General features: G+C 37.5%; 1 protein-coding gene across 4 annotated transcripts in view; it reads left to right on the forward strand.

Annotated features, from left to right (window-relative positions):
• Positions 1 to 27,284, forward strand: part of B3GALT1 (beta-1,3-galactosyltransferase 1) — a 606,250-nt gene that overhangs the window by 190,104 nt on the left and 388,862 nt on the right. For all 4 annotated transcript variants that reach the window (XM_043488138.1, XM_043488137.1, XM_043488136.1 and 1 more), the window contains exon 2: positions 1,675 to 1,778. The gene's annotated coding sequence lies outside the window, so the exon portion shown is untranslated. The remainder of the gene's footprint in view (positions 1 to 1,674; positions 1,779 to 27,284) is intronic.

A 27,284-nucleotide genomic window follows, 5' to 3' on the forward strand; every position in this document is an offset into this window, starting at 1 on the left:
GAAAGTAAGATTCTTACATGTAGAGTTCAAAAGTACCACTCAACTTACAGCTTTGTACTATGAACCTCCATTTGAAAAGTAAAACCACATCAGCAATAATCTAAATAACTGCAGTGTTAATAATCTATTATCTGAATAATATATGTATATAATATATACTATTACAGTATATTAATAAATAACATGGAACTTATTATAATAAATAACCTAAATAATCCTAATTCTCAGAGCTAGGAACACAGCCCCTCCTCCTGACTCCTCTACGCTTTGCACAGCACTAACCATTGGTTTCACTTATCTTCAAGACAGTTCTTGAGTAACCAACATGTGTGTGACAGGTTGTAGAAGGAAAATAATATGAAAAAGAATATATATACAAAACAGAAAAAGAGACACAGAAATACAGAACAGACTTTTGAACTATGTGGGAGAATGTGAGGGTGGGATATTTCAAAAGAACAGCATGTATACTATCTATGGTGAAACAGATCACCAGCCCAGGTAGGATGCATGAGACAAGTGCTCGGGCCTGGTGCACTGCGAAGACCCAGAGGAATCGGGTGGAGGGAGGTGGGAGGGGGGATCGGGAGGGGTGTAAATCTATGGCTGATTCATATCAATGTATGACAAAACCCACTGAAATGTTGTGAAGTAATTAGCCTCCAACTAATAAAAATAATAATAATAATAATAAAAAAAATTAGAAAAAAAAAGAAAAAGAATATATATATGTATAACTGAATCACTCTGCTGTACACAGAAATTAACACAATATTGTAAATCAACTATATTTCAATAAATTTTTTAGTGAAAAAAAGGAAAAAAAAATCTCCAAAATTGGATATTTCCCCTGAAAATTCTTCTCTAAAATATATTTTCAATAACATATAGCATTTTGGGATGTAGAAGGTAGGTAAAACTGCAAAGGAGGTTTACAAAGAACTAGTCACTTTGCAGGCAGTGGGAAGAGCTTGCTAAGTAAAGCCTGTAGAAAATGGATTCATCGAATTAGAGCAGTCCATGATTGACTGCCAAAGCCAGCTTACTTTCTTTGCTGGTTCCAAAAAAGAATATCTGAAACTTTGTGATGGAAGACTATCTTATAGAACATGCTGGCAGAGCATACTTTTTCACTGGCTCAAGTCAGTATTATTATAGACTTGATGGGATACTTAAGGCTCTGGTAAGGATTTTTAGGTCAGAAAAAAAAATTAGACATAGGAGATTAGGGAGCAAAATGTGTTAGTTTATTTCACAGCAGAGTAAAGCAAAAAACAGCCTTAGCAAAGCCACAGACAGGACTTGTAGAAGTCTAACAATTTTCAACTTCTCTTGTAGAAACATTTGCTATTACTAAGGAGACCAAAAAGTATAAAATTGTGATCTAGGGAAAGTAAGTCTAGTAGTTGCTGAAAAAGAGTTAATACAGTATTGCATTAGATAAAAAAGTCATCCTTTTAAGGATGGATGAGATTATTGAGTCAAAGGAAGAAAATTCCCACATTCAAATTATGTCTTCTATAAAGGGTGAGATTTTGTACAAGATAGTTTGATGCAAGATATGTGGAAATTTCATGAAATGGCAAAAAGAGAATCTGAATAACCTGAAACAGAGTATGAGTGTTAGATGAAGTGCACCTAGAAGATTATTTATGTATTTTTCTTTCCCCTTAGACCTGGTAGAGGCACTTGAAGAACTGCTCAGTCCCGGGGAGGAGGGATTGCCTGAGGACACCGTCGCTTTACCCTAAAGCGAGTGCAAAAGTTTCCATTATAAGGTAATAACTGATTCCTACTTTTGGTTTTTGTAACCTTCGAAAATTAATGAAACCATGGTGTAAAATTAGGCTATATTATCAGAAGTATTAAAGATGCTCCGAATTTATTTATAGCTTTATTGTCATTCATGCTTTATACCTTTCATGTGGAATATGTGCAGAAATAATTCCTTTGCAGATATTATCTTTATGTTTGAAGTTGGAGGATACGTAGTCACAGCGGGAATTGCAAAGCACCAGTCTGGCCACTTTGGATTAAAATATCCTTAGCAAAGATTCTCTCTTGAGGTGCTTCTTGGCCTTTTCCTTCTTGCGGGCACACAGAAAATGGTAATGTCCCTGTGGTACTCTGCAGAGGCCGCTTGTTCCCGGAGACCACTGGTGCTAGCCCCAGAGCATCTGAAGGGATGGAATCTCAGTACATCTGTAAACCATGTGTAGAAGAGCTCTGGTGGGGAGCAAGAGATGCTTCTTTTTTGAAAACTCTGAAGTGTATCCTCAGCTTTTTATATGTCCCTGTGATCAGAATCTGGATTTAGAGAAGCTTTTCATAGAGGAAAAAGAAAATGATACTTTGCATTCTAAATTTTCCTATGAAGTTCATTTTCCCTAAAGATTGCCCGGTATTTTACATCACGACACTTGAATGAGTGTTTTCCTTCCATCTCTGTCTGTACAGTGATAAAGAAATCCTCTCTTGGAGAACCCACATAGGCACATCAATTCTCACAGAACTCCTTGTTCTCCTAGGGCTCTGGGCAAGTTTACAAAAGACAAAATATACCTCCAGGGATAGAAGGAGCCCCTGCAGCCTGAGGTAACTGTAGAGTTTACAGTTTACCGTACAGTTTACAGTTACAGGGAGGAAGGCCTCCCTTCCGTATTTGGTCTGGTCTGGGTAAAATTAAGTTATCTCATTCAAAAGAAACTGAGTAAGCATTTGACAGATTTGGGGCCTGACTCAAACCCAGGCTGAATATTGCAGAATTAAAGGATATAGGCTGATGGGACTCAGCTACTCTGGTGCTTCTGTTATGCCTTATTCCAGTATTGTCACATGTTCCACCACAGTTACCACCTCAAGGTTAAGAGGTAACAGCTGAGATGCCCAGTGGTATCTCCTTGAAAGATGGGCATAAATAGCCTTTGGTCACAATTCTGTCAATAGAAGCTGTCCTATATAACCAGGACCTTTTGTTTGGTTTGCTTTGTTTTGTTTTTAATTAATTAATTTATTTTACTTTACAACATTGTATTGGTTTTGCCATACATTGACATGAATCTGCCATGGGTGTACATGTGTTCCCCATCCTGAACCCCCCTCCCACCTCCCTCCCCATCCCATCTCGTGGGTGATCCCAGTGCACCAGCCCCAAGCATCCTGTATCATGCATCGAACCTGGACCGGTGATTCATTTCACATATGATAATTTACATGTTTCAATGCCATTCTCCCATATCATCCCGCCCTCACCCTCTCCCACAGAGTCCAAAAGAGACACAGATGTATTGAACAGCCTTTTGGTTTGCTTTGGTTTTATAACCTCTGTGTCTTAGATTTTGCTTTTTTTTTAAGTGATTAACAGCTTTTTGTTAGAGCAGTTTTAGTTTTACAGAAAAATTAATTGAAAACTGCAATGAGCTCCTCCTACATATCCTCCCTGAAAAGCACACATAATTTGTCCCATTATTAACATCTTTTATTGGTATGGTACATTTTCTGCGATTGATATGAACCAATATTGATACATTTTTATTTATTAACATGTTACATAAAGGTTCACTCCTTGTATTGTGCATTCTGTGGGTTTGAAAAATATATAATGACACATTTTCATTGTTAGTGTATCACAAAGAATATCTACACTACTCTGAAAATTCCATGTGCTTCCCCTGTTGGCCCTTCTCTCCCCTCACAGAAATCCTAGCTACCTTTGATTGGTTTACTGCCTCCACAGCTTTGCCTTTTCAGGGATGCCATACCTCAGATAGCCTTTTCAGATTGGCTTCTTTCACTTAGCAATATGCTTTATGGTCCCTCCATGTCTATTTGTAGCTGGACAGCTCATTTCTCTATATTGTTGAGTAATATTCATTGTACGGATGTACCACAGTTTGGTTTTCCATAGCTTTTTTTTTCTTTTTTTTTCCCCCATGGCTTGTTAAAGGATATCTTGGTTATTTCCAAGTTTGACAGTTATGTAAAAAAGCTCCCGTGAACAATTATCCTCAAAGTTCTATGTGGACATAAGTTTTCAGTTCATTTGGATATATGCCAAGGAGTGTGATTCCTAGATCGTATGGTTCAAGTATGTTTAGTTTTATAAGAAATCTCTAAACTGCCTTCCAAAGTGGCTGTACCATTTTGCATTCAGTATGCATGAGGGTTCCTGTTGCTCCACATCCTTACCAGCATATGGTGTTGTCAGTGTTACAAATTTTAGTCATTTAAGTGATTATGTAATGTTTTCTCATTGTCTTAGGTTTTTTTAATTTAATGAATTTATGAGGAAATTGTGACTGCCCAGAAAACTCTGGATATTTAGCCAGTAGAAATTTCTTTGGCATTTACTTGGTAATGACATTGATTAAGAATGTGAACTTTCCCTTGGCAATATCCACTATGGTCATGCATTTTTATGAGATAAGTGTGTGTATACACCTAAGGGTTTATGCACATATGTCTGTGTATACCTTCTATTCTCCGTAATAGAAAGAGGTCATAGTGGGCAAAGACTTTTCTAAAAATACACCATCAAAATGAAAATATACAGCATATATCAAAGATATTTTTGTTTGTTTCAAAAAATGAAATATGAGTATTCTATGGATCCAATATGAAAATAGGCCATGCTTGATGTTATTTATAGCTAGTTTTCTGACATGAATAACAGTGTTTATACAGGCCACATCAAATTACATGCTCTTAATTTTTCTATCCTGTTAAATTTCAGCCATGCAGATATAGCCACAAGAAAGATTCTTCTTAGTCCTTTAAAGTTACAGTATTTTTTTCTGTATGCTGGGTGCATGCTCTAGATTTGATTGTACTACTTTAAACATTTCTGATGAGATGGACTTCCATACTAGGATGTGACTTTCTCCTGTGTAAGTACTACTCCTTTCATTTTTCTGCCTGAAATATGGTACAGTGCCTGTGTAAAGGACAGAATTTGCATGACTCTTATTAAAGACAGTAGGGAAGACTTTATTCAGGAGGGACTACAGCAATGAAGTTTTGCTGCAAGAGAAAGAAATAGCTCACCTTCAAACACAACAAGGACAGTGGGAGATTTATAGCCTAGGAGCAAAGTGGGGATCAGTGGATGGATGGAAAATTACCAAGGCCAGAGGAATTCTTGCTAGATTGATTCAACAGGATTCTTGCTGAAGGCAGGTCAAGGAGAGAAGATGTGGGAATGTGTGTGTGTGTGTGTGTGTGTGTGTGTGTGTGTGTTGTGTGTGTGTGTGGAAGCTGATCTAATATCAAAGATACCAGAGGAAGAGTCCCTACACTGACTCAGCAGAAATTTCATAAAGAAGTAGAATAAGATGTTTGTTGGCACTGGGTATATCTTAAATCTAGATTGCAAAGTCATTGATACAGTGGTGTATAGAAGACTTTTTTCAAACTTTAGTATGCATAAAAATAACTTGGAGTTCTTATTTAAATTTCTTTCTCTTAGACTCCAAACCTAAATGTCTGAGTAATTTGAAAGGTCCAGGATTCCCCACTTTTAACAAGTGTTCCAGGTTACTCTATTATTGTTGTCATTCAGTTGCTCAGTCATGTCCAACTTTTTGTGATCCCATGGACTGTGGCAGGCCAGGCTTCCCTGTCCTTCACCATCTCCCAGAGCTTGCTCAGATTCATGTCCATTGAGTCAGTGATGCCATCCAACCATCTTGTCCTCTGTTGTCCTCTCCTCTTACCTTCAATCTTTCCCAGCATCATGGTCTTTTCTAATGAGTCTGCTCTTCTCATCAGGTGGCCGAAGTATTAGAGCTTCAGCATCAGTGCTTCAGTGAATATTCAGGATTGATTTTCTTTATGATTGACTGGTTTGATCTCCTTGCTGTCCAGGGGAATCTCAAGAGTCTTCTTCAATAAGGGACCTATAAGCCCTGTTTTTAAAAACACTGATCTATATTATAATATTTACAGTTTTCCTCCCTGTAGTATGGCTGATGTTAGAAAGTATCCCCTGAAAACAGGCTAATAGGGAAATTGGGCAAAATATAGGAACCCCAAGAATGTACAGATGAGACTGACTTCATGGCCCCTTTCAGTGGTGTCATTTATGAAGGATTGTCTTAAAAGTCCAAAATAAGAAAAAAAACTGGACAAAAACTGTTCAAGTATTAGAACATTTTTAAAAAAGAGTGATATGTATATTTTGTTAATATAGTAAGTATTGGTAAATAGATAAAATATAATTCAATTATATCAATGAATTATTTATTTCAGAGGTATTGATTAAACAATATTTAAAATTTTAGGGAAATGATAAATAACAAAACCAGAAATGGAGTATTAAGTTGGTTAGTACCTTTATCTCAGTGGAATATTATTTTTACTACTTTGAAGAATGATGACATTTATAAAGTTTTTAACATAATGTTATGTTAAAGAAAACTTAGAATCTACAAATATATGCTTGGAATGGCTGTTTCCACCTAAAATATGTATGTATATGAGATGAAATTTTAGGTGTTTTGAATTCTAAAATTTTTAAAATATTACATGGTGCTCACAAAATCAGTACTAGAATCTGAAACTGAGGTGAAAAAATACTATGTAGAAATCAGAGGTTATGGTCTTGAATTTTTAATAGTTAAAGAGTAAATAATTTTCAGGTCACAAGGTGCTTTGAGATTATGCCACTATCTATCCCCGGGAAAACTTAAATATATAGCAGTGATACTCATAGCTGGCTGATTATAACAGTTATTTGGGGAGCTTTCTGAAAATATGAATTTCTTAGAATCTTGACAAGTGCTGCAGTTTTTGCAGATCAGAGTCTGGGTCTTGGAATCTGATTTTTTAAAAAATATGCTATTGATGGCCTTACTGATTAGTAAAGTTTGGCAACTACTATTGTGGGAAAGATAATTTATGCCTTTAAGAATTTCTACAATGATCAATATATGGCACCCTCCCCCCCAAAAGAACCCCAAAACTCAAGACAAATAATGTCAAATTCTAGATTGTTTAGTGTGTGTGTGTGTATATATATATCATGTATGTGTGTGTATATATATATATATCATAGTAAATAGATAGAAGTTCAGAAGCAGGGAGGAGTAACATGAGGAGGATAAGACAGGAGAGCATTCTGGATCAAGAACCTCAGAAGCATTAGTGGCAGTGTGGCAGGAAGGGGGACCCCTTCCAGAGCCCGAAAATGGGCTCCTGTCCATTGTCCATGGACAATGAATTGTCCATGGCTCCATGAATTGTCCGAGGAGACGCATGTGCTGACAAAGCAAGAGATTTTATTGGGAAAGGGCGCCTGGGCAGAGAGCAGTAGGTAAGGGAACCCAGGAGAACTGCTCTGCCACATGGCTCGAAGCCTTGGGTTTTATGGTGATGGGATTCGTTTCAGGGTTGTCTTTAGCCGATCATTCTGACTCAGAGTCTTCTTGGTGGTGCACGCCTTGTTCAGCCAAGATGGATGCCAGAGAGGAGGATTCTGGGAGGTGGTCAGACATGTGGTGTCTCCTTTTGACCTTTCCTGAACTCTTCTGGTTGGTGGTGGCTTATTAGTTCCGTGTTCCTTACCAGGACCTCCTGTTGTAAAACAACTCATGCAAATAGTGACTATGGTGCCTGGCCAGGGTGGGTGGTTTCGGTCGGTGTGCGTCCCCTAACAGTGGGGTAGCATAGTGCTGCAGAAACCACACACTTCATCATCTTAACAACCTTCATGTCAAGAGGAGAAGTGGTGAGACCTTGAAGTGCTTAGAGATGGCTGTAAAAAGATGGCACCATTTGGGGACAGCAGCTTTCTCAGCAATCCACAGTGCAAGCCCTTCACCCCTTCCCTAGAGGTTCAGATCCCTTTCCAAGCTTCTCTTCCCATTTTGGATCCAGGCTCTGAGGCACAGAGAAGCACTTTAGGATGGGAAAGTCCTGTGGAGTCTAGAAATTAGTGTTTCTCTTTGCTAGGCTTTTTATTTTGTGTTGAGGTAGAGCTGATTAACAGTCAATGTTCTGATTGTTTCAAGTGATCCACAAAGGAACTCAGCCATACCTATACATGCATCCATTTTCCCCCAGACTCCCTTCCCATCCAGGCTACCACATAACATCGAGCAGAGTTCCTGTGCTATACGGTAGGTCCTTGTTGGTTATCCATTTAAATATAGCAGTGTGTACATGCCCATCCCTAACTATCCCTTCCCCTCATCCCTGCCCCCAGCAACCATAAAAGCTATTTCTTGAAGTCTGTGAGTCTAAATCAGTGTTTCTTTAGACGAGGAGAAGAAAGGCAAGGAAAGAAACTTCAGAATATTTGTGGAAGGACAAAGCATTTATTGAGTATGTTTAGTCAAAGATATTAGGGCATTTAAAAGGCATCCATCACAGAGTAAATTGAAATTAAACCTTTACGAATAGGTATGACATGTTTCCCCAAGACAGGAAAGGCAGAGGAGAGAGGCATTTCAGTGGTGGGGGCAGCATGTACCGATGTCGGCCACGTGTGTGTCTTCTGTGGACGCAGTTTCTTCTTCAATGTAAATGTTACTGAGTCCAAGCTCACTCTTCTCGCCGCACGACAGGTCGATGAATCCAAGAGATGAGGTATTGAGGCAAGGAAAATACTTTAACCAGGGAGCCCACAGACCGAGAAGATGGCAGGCTTAGCACGTGAAAATAACCATCTTCTTGGTGACTGGATGTCAAGTTCTTTTAGAAATTAGAGATGGGGGGAGGTAAGGAAGCAAAGTAAAAAGGCCATTAATCTTGCAAACGCCTCTGAGAATGGCAAGACTCAGGCAGGGGGATGTGTTCATTTCTTCCTTCTTGTCATCCACAGGTGGGGGAAAAGGGTTCTGAACAAAGGCACTTTAACAGTCAGGCAGAGGGGCAGGATTCTCTGAGGCAAACCATTCTGTATGATTATAATAACAACAGTAATGAAAAGCAAGTCAAAGAAACAGTTCCAACATGGAGCCAGAACTGGCTTCCTCCCTGGAACATAAATGCTTTTGTTTAAACTTATATTCTTCTAGCTCAGTTGCCTGAACTGACAGAACTTTATTTTATGCAACATGGGATCTAGGAGTAGGAGGTCCACGAATGTTTCTTTAATGAACAAAACCAATACCAGCTTAACTAGAGTCATTTGAGGTGTGGGCGTAGATGAGTTTGGATGGGGTTGGTTCTCATTTGGGCAGGGCCTCAAGTCCCAGAAGAATTTGGACTTGGTCTTAAAGTCAAGGTTTCTGAGAAGGATAATGAGAAGATAAATGTGAGTTTTGAAGAAGAAAATCAGCCAACAGTAAAGGAGATGGATTAAAGAGAGGGGAATAGGAAATACAATTAGCATGCTAATTAGCTAATTACCATGAGAGGAAACCTGGATGAGGCCGTTGGCAGTGAAAAGAAAAAAAGAAGTGGATAGCATAGGGAAGTTTCCCAACTCAGAGTAATGCTGATTAATCACCTACTAAGTGCTGGTCACTGTTCCGGACCAATCGGTGAACAAAACAGAGCATATATTTTATAAGGATAAAACAATAATTTTTAAAAAACTAATAAATATAATCATTAAGGTATATACATATTAGAAGTTGCAGCTGTTATAAGAAAACACCAATTTGAGCCCAGTAAGGAGAGCCAGGAGGGAGAAGGGCAGCAGGTCATGATATTACAGAGGACGGTCAGGGGAGGCGTTTGTTTAAATGCTTTTGTTTAGAAGCTTTTGCTCAGAAGATTTGAGGAAGGTCAAAGAGTGAGCCAGTCCCCGGAAGGAATAGCATTCCAGGCCAAAGAAAGAGAAAGAGCAAAGACCCTCAGTTTGAGGGTGCCTAGGGTGTTCCAAGAACAGCCACATTTTGAATTTAAAATCTATTTCAAGCAAGATGCTACAAGGCACCTGCTACTGAGATGGAGGATTTGGCTGCTGGAAACAATCTTCCTCCTTTGTAGTTCTGCTTCAGGCCAGATTGGATTAAATTTCTAAGGGACAAAGGAGAAGGAAAGAAGCAGTGTGAATTGAGGAGTCAGCCTCAGGCCATGCCTATAGTTAAAGTGAGAAAAAGTGAAGTCAGAGGAAAACCCGGATGGAGTCTATCCTTAAGGCTTTGTAAAGAGGGTTTGGCTAGAAAAGGAGGCCCTTTGGTGCCACATGCAGAAAAAAAAAAAAAAAAAAAAGGAGACTAGAAGACTGCAGGGACAAAACCCTGATGGGGTTGGGAGAGGAGGCATTGTGTTACAAAGGTCACTGATGACTTGAGAAAACAGTTTCAATTGACTGAGAAAGAAAGCTCAGGATTATGGTGTATCAAGGTAGTTCTGTTTCCTCCATCAGGTACAGTGACCGTCTGTGCTGTTAAGAATTAGTAGTATCCTAGACAAGTTGAGTTTTTCAGCTCAGCATTAAAGGTACTTGAATAATGTTTTGAAATCTGTCTTTAATAAGTGTTGACAAGCTTGAAAGACTCAGATTCGGTATGTGTGGCTTCACTTCAGGGGTATGCAACTTCTTCCTCTTTGCTCCTCCATCTGCTCTGATTTCAGAACGAGGCTCAGCTTTGACATGTAGAAGAATCAAGTTTTCTTCAGGTCATCACTAAAGCTTGTATTTTATTAATGCATCAAGCCTTTTTCTGGGGCACAGTGATGTTCGGGTCTCAAAAGGCCAGCAGAAACTCAGGGTTATCCTAGGGTGAAGAGTGGAGCCTGTCAATATTTGATAGCCTCTTCAATAACTCCCTTAATGGAATTTTTTCTTTTTAAAATTTGCAAGAATTAAGACATAGCATAAGTAGTGATTCAATACACGTCTGTTAAAATGTTAATAAAAAGGTACATGGAAGTCAGGGATTTATAAAATTGGTGCTTTCAGCTCTGGTTCCTGCTCCCTCTGCTATGACCTAGAATTCGTTTTTTAAGATATCAAAGCACCTAAAAAAAGTACTTTGAAAGCAATGGGAGGTTAGACATTCAAAGAATGGAAAAACATCCTAATCTAAGAAAAGGGATGGGCTTGTTATTCTGGGAAACAAATAAGGAGAGAGTGTTAGAGTTGATGTGATAGATGGTGGCAGTTACATGGAATTCCAGGATTGATTGTAAAGAACTTTCTGAGGGAGATCAGATTCCTATTTAAGGCCAGCCTCTTGCTCCTTAGTCTCTTTCTCTCTTTTCTTTTCAGATTTCCATCATCTTGCCTCTTTTAAAACCTGGTCTCATGAAGGGATCCACTGTCAGTCTTCTGTAACTTCATGTGAATTTAAATCAATGTGTTACTTCTCCCAAGTGTGTGTACATTTTAAAAAGGAAAGGAAGGTTGTGTCTCCATTTAAAATAATTACAATCAGTCTACTCAGTCTGCATGTAAGACGTGGGGAATTTTAAGGGAATTTTGACTTGGTGATTGCACTTTTATATTTATTTTTGCTTCCATTTTATATTAAAGGAACTATGTCGCTCTCATAATTGCAACATGATGAGATCCTCATGGCTATTTATCTACCTGCCTTTTTCTTTGTCAACTCCACAATTTGGCTGAATTTGTTAACAAACAAATTTGTAGCTGCATGTTGCTTTTACTGTTTATTCTTTGATACTCCCATCATTATGTGTCAAATGGGAACAATCTTAAATGAAATCTAGATCTTATATTCTGTGATAAACATCACCACATTTTCCTTGAAGGCATTGTCTCAGAAATGAGTTTTTAAAAGGTAGCACTATTGGTCTCATTTCTCAAAGGGAGAAATATGTCAGTCAGAATAGTTAGATAGTAATCTTGGTATATTTAGTATTATGAGACTAAAGGATTTAGCAATAAAAGGAAATCTTTACAGAAGAAAAAATTGGCACATTTTGTTAGGAGGAAGAGAGTTGAGCTGTTATATTTGACTGTGAATCTGACAACACTAGAAGTGATTGCTTAGAAATAAAAGCTTTTCTAAAGCTTTTTATTTGAATTAGTCATTATAATTGCATCAATAACCATTCTTCATTTTTATAAGCACAGAAGTATGCATCATTTTTTAATCCTTCAATATTCAAAAATGCACAAGACATAAACTTTATAGAAACAGAGATAGAGAGAAAATAACACTTTGTCAAAGCATCTCAAAGCTCTTAAATGATGAAAGAAATTGTTTACTTTTCCCCAAGAAAAAACAGCAAGTTGGGTGGAGGAGATGAGTGAAGCAAATGAGAATACATGGCTGGCTTCGAGATGGTGAGGAGAGGTAAAGAGTGTGTGTGTCTCTGTGTGTGTGTGTGTGTAAAAGAGAGGCAGCACAAGAGATAGACATAGAGCAGAAGCTCAGAAAGAAGAGTCTGAAATCCCAGCAGAAGGAAATATTTGACTATCTTTCAAGTTTTTGATTTGACACTCAAAAAATGGCTTTTTGTTGCTTTGGAAACATCATTTCACCTTCTTGTGTCTGAATTTTTTGAAGAAAAACATCCACTTAATGTCACAATAGCCTCACAGGAACAATTTAATAATTTCTGCTAAAAGCCTTTAAGAACTCTTGGCATAGAAGATGCCATTTTACAAAGGTGTTCTCAGCCTCTGCCAGGATTAACAAATTGAGAACTTGATGGGTTTATTTACTAAACTATCAGTTGTAGAGAATAAAAAGCAAGAATACTTTTATTTTAGGACTTGTTAAAATGCTAGTTAAATAATGACCAGAAAATGACAAGTTAACCTTCTTCAGGGGCACTTCCAAAACATGGCTTTAATATGCCTAGTTTTATTTCATCTCTTTAAGTGATAAGTAATCAGGAAAAATTCCTTTGGGATGCCATTGATATGATCTTTGGAGAAAATTATCTTCTTCTGTTTTTGTTTTTCCGGATCTTCTCTTGATTTGACCATAACTGGATTATCTGGCTATATACATCTCTAGAGTAACTACAGACATCTAGAGATCCTATGCCACACTTGGACCCCAGGCAGACCTTGACATAGGAGGGAAAAAAGATGTCCATATTGTGCTTCCTGTAAAGGCAAGAGTGCTTGCCCATGGCTACATTTTTCATGTGTGAGCATAGTAATTCTTGAATACATTGCTAGTACACAGATCTAAAAGAATATGGCTCATCATCTTGGCTAATGTTTTTGGAGCTTTCAACTCACTTGTTGATTGTAACTTATTCCTGGGGTGGCAACAGAAGAATCTTTTGAAGAATGATTTGTAGGAATAGATTGTTCCAAAAAGGTGATTATAGCCTCTTTGATAATTGTTTGAACTCCAACCCTTAATTGATGGTTGGTCTATCATGCTCTCTGGGATAGTGAAACTTTTAACTCTAAATTGAGTAAGTTTGTTTCATTGGTTTGCTAATAAATTCCTAGAGTAGAATAATAGGATATCCTTTAAAAATTGACATGTAAGGAGTCAATGATATCAATTACATGATATATTTTAATAAAGTACAGTAATTATAAAATTATTGTCCTTTTAACTAACTTAATGAGATATTATATGGTGATAGCAAATGGAAAAGGACTTTGAACTTAAAAAACTAGAAAAGACCTTTTTAAAGTGGGTATTTTGAGCTAATTTGTTTTTTCTTTCTGATAACATATTTATTAAATAATAAATGAAATCAAATAGAAAAATGTATGTTAACTAAATATAAAAACATTTATATTAATATAGCATTATAATATTTAGTACATTATGTAACTAATATAAGTATTTATAGTTTTCAAATCTGAAATTTTCAGTTTTTTCTACTTAAGCATTTGAGTTTATCAAAAATTTTTTCCTTGATTTTAGCTTGAAGTTAAAACTTAAAAGACAACAATGAGCCAAAATAAGAAATAGCAATACATTTTATATTCAAGATCAAACCAATGTTTCAAACATTATAGTTTATAGTTGCCTCTTAAATATAAAATCAATTAGAACTTTTCAATATTTGAAAACCGTTTTACCCCTAAAGGCAGCTCTCAGAAATGTTAATTCACTCATCTGCAACAGCAAAAGAATGTCGATGAGATTGGGCCACCACTGGACTGCTCTTGGAGTAATTAAATACCTTGGACTTTACCTTGCAGTGACTGCTTATTTCTTGACATTTAGCCTTCAAAGTAGTGTTATGTTTGAAATGAGTACATGAATGAATTACACGTGACGTTTATAGCAAGACTCTAGAGGCTCATTTCCACTCTGAACTCTTAGTGTTGATCCCTTTGAAGTTGTAAGCATCCTAGTGAAATAAACTTGTCTAATATCACTTCTGTATTTCATTTTTCCTACAATGAAAGGAATAGACATAGGACTCTGGATGGTTCACTCATTCATTCATTCATTTATTTTAGGAACATTTACTAAAAGTCTCCTTTGTGTTATGTAGTGAACAAGGTGGTGAAGGCTTACATTCTAGTAGTGGAGATGTTTTCAGTCGCTAAGTCATGTCCAACTCTTTGCAACCCCATGGACTGCAGCACACCAGGCTTCCCTATCCTTCAGTCTCTCCCAGAGTTTGCCCAAGCTCTTGTCCATTGAGTCAGTGATGCTATCCAACCATCTCATCCTCTGTCACCCCCTTCTCCTTTTGCCCTCAATCTTTCCTAGCAACATGGCCTTTCCAATGAGTTGACTTTTCACATTAGGTGCCTTTGTATTAGAAATTTAGCTTCGGCATCAGTCCTTCCAATGATTATTCAGGGTTAATTTCCTTTAAGATTGATTGGTTTGATCTTCTTGCTGTCCCAAGGGACTCTCAAGAATCTTCTCCAGCACCACAATTCAAAATCATCAATTCTTTTGGAGCTCAGCCTTCTTTTTAGTCCAACTCTCATATCTGTATATGACTACTAGAAAAACCATAGTTTTGACTATACAGACTTTTGTTGGCAAAGTGATGTCTCAGCTTTTTAATATGCTAACTAGGTTTGTCATAGCTTTTCATCCAAGGAGCAACCATCTTTGAATGTCATGGCTGAAGGGAGATATATACTAAACGAAATATTTGACAACTGTTTCTGAGTGTGTGTGTCTGTTAGTCGATAGTTGTGTCCAACTCTTTGTGACCCCATGGACTGTAGCCTGGTAGGCTACTCTGTCCATTGAATTCGTCGGGTAAGAATACTGGAGTGGGTAGCCATTCCCTTCTACAGGGGATCTTCCTGACCCACCGATTGAACCTGCATCTCCAGCATCTCCTGCTTTGGCAGGAGAGTTCTTTACCAGTAGCGCCACCTGAAAAGCCAAGTATATCCATAGGTACAATTATGAGAAATCCCATAAAGGAAACTGGATGAATAGAATGCCTTACTGTAGTCAGAGGGATCAGGAATCTTCAGGTGAAAAACAAGTGAAGAGAAGGGGAACATCTCAGGAAAAGCAGCCAAAGTATTCTAGGCATATATTGTAATCATCAGGATATTTCCTGGATAAAACTGCAACAACAAAAATGTAATGACTTAGGATTTTAATTAGTACTTTATAACATATAGATTCTAATATCCATACATGACTACAGGAAAAACCATATCTTTGACTAGACAGACCTTTGTTGGCAAAGCAATGTCTCTGGTTTTTGATATGCTATCTAGGTTGGTCATAGTTTTTTTTTTTTTTTTTTCATAGTTTTTCTTCCAAGGAGCAAGCACCTTTTAATTTCATGGCTGCAGTCACCATCTGCAGTGATTTTGAAGCCCAAGAAAATAAAGTCTCTCACTGTTTCCATTGTTTCCTCATCTATTTGCCATGAAGTGATGGGGCCAGATGACATGATCTCAGTCTTTGGAATGTTGAGTTTTAAGCCAGCTTTTTCACTCTTCTCTTTCACTTTCATCAAGAGGCTCTTTAGTTCTTCACTTTCTGATGTAAGGGTGATGTCATCTGCATATCTGAGCTTATTGATATTTCTCCAGGCAGTCTTTATTTCAGCTTGTGCTTCATCCAGCCTGACATTTTACTTGATGTACTCTGCACAGAAGTTAAATATTCAGGGTGACAATATACAGCCTTGACATTCTCCTTTCCCAGTTTGGAGCCAGTATGTTGTTCATGTGTGGTTCTGACTGTTGCTTCTTGACTTGTACACAGGTTTCTCAGGAGGCAAGTAAGGTGGTCTGGTATCCCCATTTATTTTAAGAATTTTCCAATTTGTTGTGATCCACACAGTCAAAGGCTTTGGCGTAGTCAATGAAGCAGAAGTAGTTGTTTTTCTGGAATTCTCTTGCTTTTTCTATGATCCAACAGATGTTGGCAATTTGATCTCTGGTTCCTCTGCCTTTTCTAAATCCAGCTTGAACTGGATTGAATCTGGAAGTTCACGGTTCACTTAAAACCTGGCTTGGAGAATTTTGAGCATTACTTTACTAGCGTGTGAGATGAATGCAATTGTGCGGTAGTTTGAGCATTCTTTGGCATTGCCTTTCTTTGGGATTGGAATGAAAAGTGACCTTTTCCAGTCCTGTGGCCACTGCTGAGTTTTCCAAATTTGCTGGCATATTGAGTGCAGCACTTTCATTGCATCATCTTTTAGGATTTGAAATAGCTCGGCTGGAATTCCATCACCTCCACTAGTTGTTTGTAGTGATGCTTCATAAGGCTCACTTGACTTCACATTCCAGGATGTCTGGCTCTAGGTGAGTGATCACACCATCGTGATTATCTAGGTCATGAAGATCTTTTTTGTATAGTTCTGTGTATTCTTACCACCTCTTCTTAATATCTTCTGCTTCTGTTAGGTCCATACTATATCTGTCCTTTATTGTGCCCATCTTTGCATGAAATGTTCCCTCAGTATCTCTAGATTTCTTGAAGAGATCTCGAGTCTTTCCCATTCTATTGTTTTCCTCTATTTCTTTGCATTGTTCACTTAGGGAGGCTAAGTGAACACAAGGAGATCAAGCCAGTCAATCCTAAAGGAAATCAATCCTGAATAATCATTGGAAGGACTGATGCTGAAGTGAATACTTTGGCCACCTGATTCAAGGAACTAACTCAGAAAAGACCCTGATGCTGGGAAAGATTGAAGGCAGGAGGAGAAGAGGACGACAGAGAATGAGATGGTAGAATGGCATCACCTACTCCATAGACATCAGTTTAAGCAAGCTCCAGGAGATGGTGAAGACAGGGAAGGCTGGCGTGCTACAGTCCATGGGGTTACAGAGAGTCGGATGTGACTGAGTAAACAACAGCAACATATAGTTTATGTCAGGATACTTTGAAAGTTGCTGTTGACATCCATGCTCAGTCACTAGCTTAGTCGTATCTCACCAGGGTCCTCTGTCCATGGCATTTTCCAGTCAAGAATACTGGAGTAAGTTGCCATTCCCTACTCTTGGGGGGTCTTCCCAACCCAGAGAGTGGCCCCACGTCTCCAGCATCTCCTGCATTGACAGGTGTATTCTTTACCAATGAGTCACCTAGGAAGCCACACTACCCACTAAACTTCTTATTAAAAATTCTCTGCATCATCGTTCATTTTTTCCAGTCTTATGACTTGACTCCACTATTAAAAGTGTTTGCAGATAGTGAGTAGATTTGATGGATATTTGTAACTGATTATTTGTAGAAAATTCAAGGGCACATGTTCTTCAAGTCAAGATCCAGTGTATCTGGCTGCCTTGAGGTTTCCCTTCACTTGACTCTCATCCAGGCTATTGTTGGTTCCTGAACACTTGCAAAAAATGAAAAAGCTTACTATTGAGTCTTTATTGCATTAGACTCTTTAAAACTTCAAATAGCTGATGCATTTTATGTGATAATGTCAAAAATAGTAGCTTGGCACTAAAAACTCTTTAAAGTCATTGTGATCTCGAGTCTACATTTCCAACATCGTCACTGACTGCTTCCTGACACAGATTCTATGATTTGTCCAAAACAGCTCATTTACTTTTCTCCTAATGTAACTTATTTCACTTCCAAGAAATTCATGCCTACCAAAACACCTCCTCCCCACCATTCATTTTCTTCAAAAGCCCATTCAGTCTTCATAATATCATCACTCATCAATGTCATCATTGCTCCAGAATACTTTTTTTAATCTGAATTCTGACTTTAAAAATCATATAAGCTCTCTCTTGGCATATTCCTGGATGCCTGTTTGCTTGGTAACACTTATAAAATTGTGTTAAAATGTCAAGTGCACTTTGTTTATTTTGTGCATAGCTTCTGTTTATGAAACAGATCTATGTACTGTCCTGAATTCCAGGGATCCTTTTCATATTTTAAATTCATCTTTCTAGCTTATCTTTAAAGCCTTAAAGTCAGGGTACTCTGCCTATATTCAATGTTCAATAAATGCACTTGGTGGATTGATGAAAAAGAACAGATTTAGCAATACCACCAAGCAGAAGAATTGCTGCGTCATCACCAGGAACTTTCTGGCTCCATGGATTAATATGCTGTGGGTACAGTTCCATACCAGATTAATTGCTACCTATCATGAAGAAGTTAAAATACTCTCTGAATTTAGAAGTTATACTAGAATCATAATGAAGTTTCTTAATTTTGTGCCAAGCCTGTAGATTGAGTATCTACAATTATTTAGCTGGCCTTATTTATTTAGTGATACTCATTCCCTGAGACTGTTCAGATCATTGAATTGGAATGGATACAATTCTAGCCTATAGTCCATATCCTACTGTGTTACAAGTTGCTTAGAACTAGATATCATATCCTATTATACATTAACCATGGAAATAAGACTAGCCAGTCTTTAGGATCGCAAAAGAAATTAAAGGTGCAGCTTGCTTCTGTTTTCATTCTGATTGTTTTTTCATGGGAAGACAGATTTTTAGGACCATTTACCACAGACAGATGAATTTTTTCTTTTAAACTAGTCATAAAGAAAAAAATAGAAGATGCCTTATCAAAGAGGAGTAGTTTCCTTCAGTTTTCATTGGTAGCTGGCTAATTAACTAAGTGAAGGTAAATCTATGCAGTGTAATACATACAGCCATAAAAAGAGAATGTTATGTTTCTCTATGCATTAATACAGAGAGATCTCCGAAATATATGAAGTCAGCAAAGCAAGGTGCAGATCAGTGTGTATGATATGCTATCATTTGTATAAATATAAATAAAAAAGAATATGGTGGATCTATGTGTGTGTGTAAAAGCTATATCAAGAAGATTCTACAGTGCTGATTATGCCAGTGACTTTGGAAGAGAAGGGAGATGATTAAAATGAAGAAATGAGAAGGAAACATTTCACTGAATACATTTTGTATTTTTTTAAATTTGGAACCATGTGACTGTATTAACTATTAAAAATAAATATTTTAAATTTTAGATTGGAAACACAAGAGGAAAAATAATTTTCTTAAGCATGACAGAGCCAATGAAAGTTATCTGAAAACAACAGACTTATATTAAGCCTAGAAGCACCTGAAAAACGCCTTCCAAACTCCTCTTTTTGATCTTGTTAACACTCACAGATGCTTTAGTGTCAAACTCAAGAAATAGGATTAGGGATTTCAAGAGGGAAATAGAGTAAAGTCATAGGACTCCCTATGATGGAAAGGACCAGTTACAGAGCCAGTGTATTTGGTCGTGAGGTGTTCAGTCAGCTTGGACTTTGAGCACATAATCGAGGCCTGATCCACAGCTACCCAGAACTCATCCACTCCTCCCCTTCCCAAGAATGCACTTTAGAGTTAACAGTGTTGAACAATTCTATGTATCAGGTACTTTTTAGGAATCTGATACAACAAAAATCCCTGCTTTCAAGAAACTTACAGTGTTATAGGAAAGTGATAAGTAATATTTAAGGAGAATATATGTTATATTAAAGTATGCTGATATACTTTATATATACATATATATAAAGTATACATGTATATATACTCTATATGTGTGTGTGTGTGTGTGTGTGTGTGTATACGTTTATATATAATGCAATGCTGATTGTCAAGGATTAAAAAAACAGAAGGGAGACTGGATAGGAAATATTGAAGGTGAAGTTACAGTTTTACTAAGGTGACCAGAGAAGGCCTTTTAGAGTAGGAGACGTTTCTTTAAAGTCCTTGAGGAAATGAGACAGTTAGCAATGCATGCAGAAATCCAGCTAAAAGCATTAGCACTTGCAGAGACCTTGATATGACATAGTACCTGGTTTGGTCAATGAACCAATATGGCTGGAGCGAGTGAGTCTGGGGAAGAGCAACAGAAAATGAGGTCAGAAAAGGGGGAGGAAATATGTAAATTACTCAGGGCTTTGTTGTTCTTTGAAAGGAACTTGGCTTCCAATACTGAAGGTTGGAAGGTTTAGAACAAAGGATTGACATGATCCATTTGCATTTTTTAAGAATTATGACTCTGACTGCTATGTGTAAAACTACATGAAAGAATTCAAGAGCAGAGGTAAGGATGCTACTGGGAAAATAAATGAAATAGTCCAGGAGACAGAAGATGTACATACACTGGGAAGTAGAGAGACATAGGAGAATAGAAGATAAATTTTGATAGTAGATTCAGTAGAAGGTATTGACTGTCAGATGTGGACAGTGCGATAAAATTAAGGGGCAGATTATCAAAGCAGACTCAAGACGAATTACAGATCTTACCTACTAGCAAGTTTACTAATAATTCTTGGATACAGGTCATAGCTAAACACAAGCCAAGCATTTTTCCCTTGGAAAGGTATGAAGCCATGAATACAGCTCTCCATAAAATGATCTTTTCATGCCTGAGGACATGGTACTCTGGTTCAGATTTAACATGAGAAGTTTAAATACTGTAGGTGATACAGAGCTTGCACAAGGAGTCATTTCATTTGTGAAGCATCTTCTTATTAGGTCTTGTTAATTACATAACATGAAAGGTCAACCAGGTCATCTATTCTTTCCCAGATGGATTAAGGTAACAAACAGATTGCAAGTCTGTTACTAACTTTTGCTTTCTAGAGAGCAAGGGGAGTCAAATATGGTGTTTAGGAATTTGTCCTGGACACCAAGGACTGAGTTGTTAACTGCAATGAGGAAGACAGTGAGAAGAGAAGTCACTATGGAGTAAAACTGTAATAGCTCAATTTTGCAACTTCTAAGCTTAAGGTATAAATTCGGCATTTTAGGTAGAAATGTTAATTAGCTATATGAATCTGGCATTCAGGGAGAAATCAGGAATATAGATACAAATTTGGGAATCATTAGTATGTTGATAGTATTTAAAGCCCTGAGATAACATGTGATCATCTGAAGAATGAGACTGGTTGAAAAACTAAAACATAAAATAGCAATATTAGAATCAATAAAAAAAGAGAGGGCCAAAATGTTAGTTAAGGGCCTTAATATATATTAAGGAGACTTTCTATAGGAGAGAAGTCTGCAACTTAGAAAAGGGCCCTCATCTGGCCAAGCTGCTACCCTGATCTTCTACCTCTAGCCTCCAAAACTGTGAGAAATAAATTTTTGTTGTTCACAAGAAAAAATAAATAAATATTAAAGCAACAATACAGTTGTGAAAAAACCTGTTTTTGTTTGTATTTATAAATTTATATAATGTTTTGTGTATGTTTATATTGTAAGTAAATAATTATACAAATATACATATTCATATTTAAATTAATATATTTATATTCAGTGCAAAAAATTGAGTACAGTTGCTATTGTTCTTTCTTAACTGTTTGGAAGAATTCACAGTACTATGTATGGAGTATCTTGCAAAAAACAAAATAAAAAAAATTAAATGGAATCTATTCAAATCTCTAAACCTAATGACCAATTCAAAAAAAATTTGAGGGAGTCCAGGAAAAGTTAAATGACACAGGAAGAAGCAATTAACCATGTAACAACTGAAGAAAGTTTACAGGATAAATCACCTGATTTCTTCATCATATTTAATGATGCAAAGTAGAAATCTTGGTATCACAGCTTCTTTTTCAAATTGTAATTTTTGCCCCCTGGTATAAAAAGGGGAACATGAAAGGAGGAATCAGTTTCAGTTCAGTTGTTCAGTCGTGTCCGACTCTTTGTGACCCCATGGACTGCAGCATGCCAGGTCTCCCTGTCCATCACCAACTCCTGGGAGTCTACCCAGACTCATGTCCATTTAGTCGGTGATGCCATCCAACCATCTCATCCTCTGTCGTCCGCTTCTCCGCCTGCCCTCAATCTTTCCCAGCATCAGGGTCTTTTCAAGTGAGTCAGCTCTTCGCATCAGGTGGCCAGAGTATTGGAGTTTCAGCTTCAACATCAGTCCTCCCAATGAACACCCAGGACTGATCTGCTTTAGGATGGACTGGTTGGATCTCCTTGCAGTCCAAGGGATTCTCAAGCATCTTCTCCACACCACAGTTCAAAAATATCAATTCTTCGGTGCTCAGCTTTCTTTACAGTCCAACTCTCACATCCATGCATGACTACTGGAAAAACCATAGCCTTTACTAGATGGACCTTTGTTGGCAAAGTAATGTCTCTGCTTTTTAATATGCTGTTTAAGTTGGTCATAACTTTGCTTCCAAGGAGTAAGCGTCCTTTAATTTCATGGCTGCAGTCACCATCTGATTTTGGAGCCCCCCAAAATAAAATCAGCCACTGTCTCCACTGTTTCCCGTCTATTTCCCATGAAGTGATGGGATCAGATGCCATGATCTTAGTTTTCTGAATGTTGAACTTTAAGCCAACTTTTTCGCTCTCCTCTTTCACTTTCATCAAGAGGCTCTTTAGTTCTTCACTTTCTGCCGTAAGGGTGGTGTCATCTGCATATCTGAGGTTATTCATATTTCTCCCAGCAGTCTTGATTCCAGCTTGTGCTTCATCCAGCCCAACGTTTCTCATGACGTACTCTGCATATAAGTTAAATAAGTAGCGTGACAATATACAGCCTTGACGGACTCCTTTTCCTATTTGGAACCAGTCTGTGGTTCCCCGTCTAGTTCTAACTGTTGCCTCCTGACCTGCATACAGATTTCTCAAGTGGCAGGTCAGATGGTCTGGTATTCCCATCTCTTTCAGAATTTTCCACAGTTTATTGTGATCCACACAGTCAAAGGCTTTGGCATCGTCAATAAAGCAGAAGAAAAGAGGAATAGTTAGTTACAAATGGAAGTGTTGACCGTATGTGGGTTTTAATTTGAACAAATCAACAGCAGAAGCCATTTTGAAAGAAAGTAGAAACTTGAACACCAACTATTAGAAGACAGGAACAAATTACGTTTAATATTATTAGGTATTCTAAAGGTGCATACTTAGTTGGTCAGCCATGTCCAGCTCTTTGCAATGCCGTGGACTCTCACCTACCAGGCTTCTCTGTCTATGGGGTGTCCCAGGCAAGAATACGGAAGTGGGTTGCCATTCCCTACTCCAGGGAATCTTGCCGACACAGGGACCAGACTTGTGTCTCCTGCATTGGCAGGCAGGTTCTGTACCACTATGTCACCTAGGAAGCCCCATTTTAAAGGGACTATCATTTTTAAAAATGATTATCTTTTAGAGACACATATTGAAGTATTTCAAGTCAACTTATAGGATTTCTGGGATAAAGAAAACTTCAGAAAAAATTAAAGTAAAATAAAAAGTAAAAGTGAAATAGATGAGTCAAAATTAGCATTGTTGAAACTAGGTTATGTGTAATGTGTAGGGTAATTATACCATTCTTTTTTTCTTCTTGTGCATATTGAAAATGTCTGTAGTAAAGAGTTAACTGTTTATAAAAGAAAAGCAAAAAGATATTGTTACCTAATAAATGTACACATCTGCTTCAGTCTAATTTCTGCTGCTGCTGTAAACTAATACACCTTGTTCTCTATCATACATGGTTTCTGTTAAACTTTAAGAAAATTTTCAATATTGATATGTATTTTATTGACTATCTTTTATAGACATTTTAATCATATATAAAAGAGGATATCAATTATCCCAATTTTGTAAAAGTTTGGAATTTAATGAGAATAATCACAGCAGTGTTTAAACATAAGTTTTTTTTTTTAGTTTTTTTTTTTTATTATTACTTGGAGGCTAATTACTTCACAACATTTCAGTGGGTTTTGTCATACATTGATATGAATCAGCCAAGAGTTACACGTATTCCCCATCCCGATCCCCCCTCCCACCTCCCTCTCCACCCGATTCCTCTGGGTCTTCCCAGTGTACCAGGCCCGAGCACTTGTCTCATGCATCCCACCTGGGCTGGTGATCTGTTTCACCATAGATAGTATACATGCTGTTCTTTTGAAACATCCCACCCTCACCTTCTCCCACAGAGTTCAAAAGTCTCTTCTGTATTTCTGTGTCTCTTTTTCTGTTTTGCATATAGGGTTATCGTTACCATCTTTCTAAATTCCATATATATGTGTTAGTATGCTGTAATGTTCTTTATCTTTCTGGCTTACTTCACTCTGTATAAGGGGCTCCAGTTTCATCCATCTCATTAGGACTGGTTCAAATGAATTCTTTTTAACGGCTGAGTAATATTCCATGGTGTATATGTACCACAGCTTCCTTATCCATTCATCTGCTGATGGGCATCTAGGTTGCTTCCATGTCCTGGCTATTATAAACAGTGCTGCGATGAACATTGGGGTGCACGTGTCTCTTTCAGATCTGGTTTCCTCAGTGTGTATGCCCAGAAGTGGGATTGCTGGGTCATATGGCAGTTCTATTTCCAGTTTTTTAAGGAATCTCCACACTGTTTTCCATAGTGGCTGTACTAGTTTGCATTCCCACCAACAGTGTAAGAGGGTTCCCTTTTCTCCACACCCTGTCCAGCATTTATTGCTTGTAGACTTTTGGATAGCAGCCATCCTGACTGGTGTGTAATGGTACCTCATTGTGGTTTTGATTTGCATTTCTCTAATAATGAGTGATGTTGAGCACCTTTTCATGTGTTTGTTAGCCATCTGTATGTCTTCTTTGGAGAAATGTCTGTTTAGTTCTCTGGCCCATTTTTTGATTGGGTCATTTATTTTTTTTATTTTTTTAATTTTATTTTTATTATTTTATTTTATTTTAGTTTTTTTTTTTTATTACTTGGAGGCTAATTACTTCACAACATTTCAGTGGGTTTTGTCATACATTGATATGAATCAGCCAAGAGTTACACGTATTCCCCATCCCGATCCCCCCTCCCACCTCCCTCTCCACCCGATTCCTCTGGGTCTTCCCAGTGCACCAGGCCCGAGCACTTGTCTCATGCATCCCACCTGGGCTGGTGATCTGTTTCACCATAGATAATATACATGCTGTTCTTTTGAAACATCCCACCCTCACATTCTCCCACAGAGTTCAAAAGTCTGTTCTGTACTTCTGTGTCTCTTTTTCTGTTTTGCATATAGGGTTATCGTTACCATCTTTCTAAATTCCATATATATGTGTTAGTATGCTGTAATGTTCTTTATCTTTCTGGCTTACTTCACTCTCTATAATGGGCTCCAGTTTCATCCATCTCATTAGAACTGGTTCAAATGAATTCTTTTTAATGGCTGAGTAATATTCCATGGTGTATATGTACCACAGCTTCCTTATCCATTCATCTGCTGATGGGCATCTAGGTTGCTTCCGGACACAAACAGATGGAGAAACATACCGTGTTCATGGATTGGAAGAATCAATATTGTCAAAATGGCTATTCTACCCAAAGCAATCTATAGATTCAATGCAATCCCTATCAAGCTACCAACGGTATTTTTCACAGAACTAGAACAAATAATTTCACAGTTTGTATGGAAATACAAAAAACCTCGAATAGCCAAAGTAATCTTGAGAAAGAAGAATGGAACTGGAGGAATCAACCTGCCTGACTTCAGACTCTACTACAAAGCCACAGTCATCAAGACAGTGTGGTACTGGCACAAAGACAGAAATATAGATCAATGGAACAGAATAGAAAGCCCAGAGATAAATCCACGAACCTATGGACACCTTATCTTTGACAAAGGAGGCAAGGATATACAATGGAAAAAAGACAACCTCTTTAACAAGTGGTGCTGGGAAAACTGGTCAACCACTTGTAAAAGAATGAAACTAGAACACTTTCTAACACCATACACAAAAATAAACTCAAAATGGATTAAAGATCTAAATGTAAGACCAGAAACTATAAAACTCCTAGAGGAGAACATAGGCAAAACACTCTCCGACATAAATCACAGCAAGATCCTCTATGACCCACCTCCCAGAATATTGGAAATAAAAGCAAAATAAACAAATGGGACCTAATGAAACTTAAAAGCTTTTGCACTACAAAGGAAACTATAAGTAAGGTGAAAAGACAGCCCTCAGATTGGGAGAAAATAATAGCAAATGAAGCAACAGACAAAGGATTAATCTCAAAAATATACAAGCAACTCCTGCAGCTCAATTCCAGAAAAATAAATGACCCAATCAAAAAATGGGCCAAAGAACTAAACAGACATTTCTCCAAAGAAGACATACAGATGGCTAACAAACACATGAAAAGATGCTCAACATCACTCATTATCAGAGAAATGCAAATCAAAACCACAACGAGGTACCATTACACACCAGTCAGGAGGCTGCTATCCAAAAGTCTACAAGCAATAAATGCTGGAGAGGGTGTGGAGAAAAGGGAACCCTCTTACACTGTTGGTGGGAATGCAAGCTAGTACAGCCGCTATGGAAAACAGTGTGGAGATTTCTTAAAAAGCTGGAAATAGAACTGCCATATGACCCAGCAATCCCACTTCTGGGCATACACACTGAGGAAACCAGATCTGAAAGAGACACGTGCACCCCAGTGTTCATCGCAGCACTGTTTATAAACATAAGTTTTTTATGAACATGATAGTCAACCAGCAACAGTTTGCTGCAGGAAATAGGACAAGGATTGTATTTTCTCTCTTCATGATGCCTTTCAATCTCTCTTTAATGTCCCCTATTGAAAGAATATAACTGGGAGTCATGTGGGAAGGAGAAATAAAGTTCATAGTCACAAAGCTGAATAGAAATGAGTACATTTGAGACCAAGACATAATAACAAGAACTGACAAGCAGAATATCTGTTGCTTTGAGTACTGAAGTTTAGTATTTGTTTTTTCTTTATAGTCAAATAATGTAAATTGTATAGAATGATGACTGATCAAGGTTGACATTTTTTTTTTAAGTAGTTAAATCCTGATTCCTTTTTGTGGATATATGGATAAAGTACTGAAATTCTACACACCATAGTCTTTTCTTCCATAATATGGGGCTAATAATGAAATCTACTTCACAAAGTTGTTGTGAAGAAAAGATAAAATGTAAAATGAGTAGCCTGGTCACATAGTACCTGGTTAATAAGTATAAACTGCTATATTTCTTTTATAATTATCACCTTTCAATCGTTATCATCATTGGGATTTCTGTTTTTTAACTTAAAATGCATAAATATTTAGTGAAAAATACA

This window comes from Cervus canadensis, chromosome 15 (genome assembly GCF_019320065.1).
Source record: "Cervus canadensis isolate Bull #8, Minnesota chromosome 15, ASM1932006v1, whole genome shotgun sequence".
NCBI classification, from domain to species: Eukaryota; Metazoa; Chordata; class Mammalia; order Artiodactyla; family Cervidae; genus Cervus; species Cervus canadensis.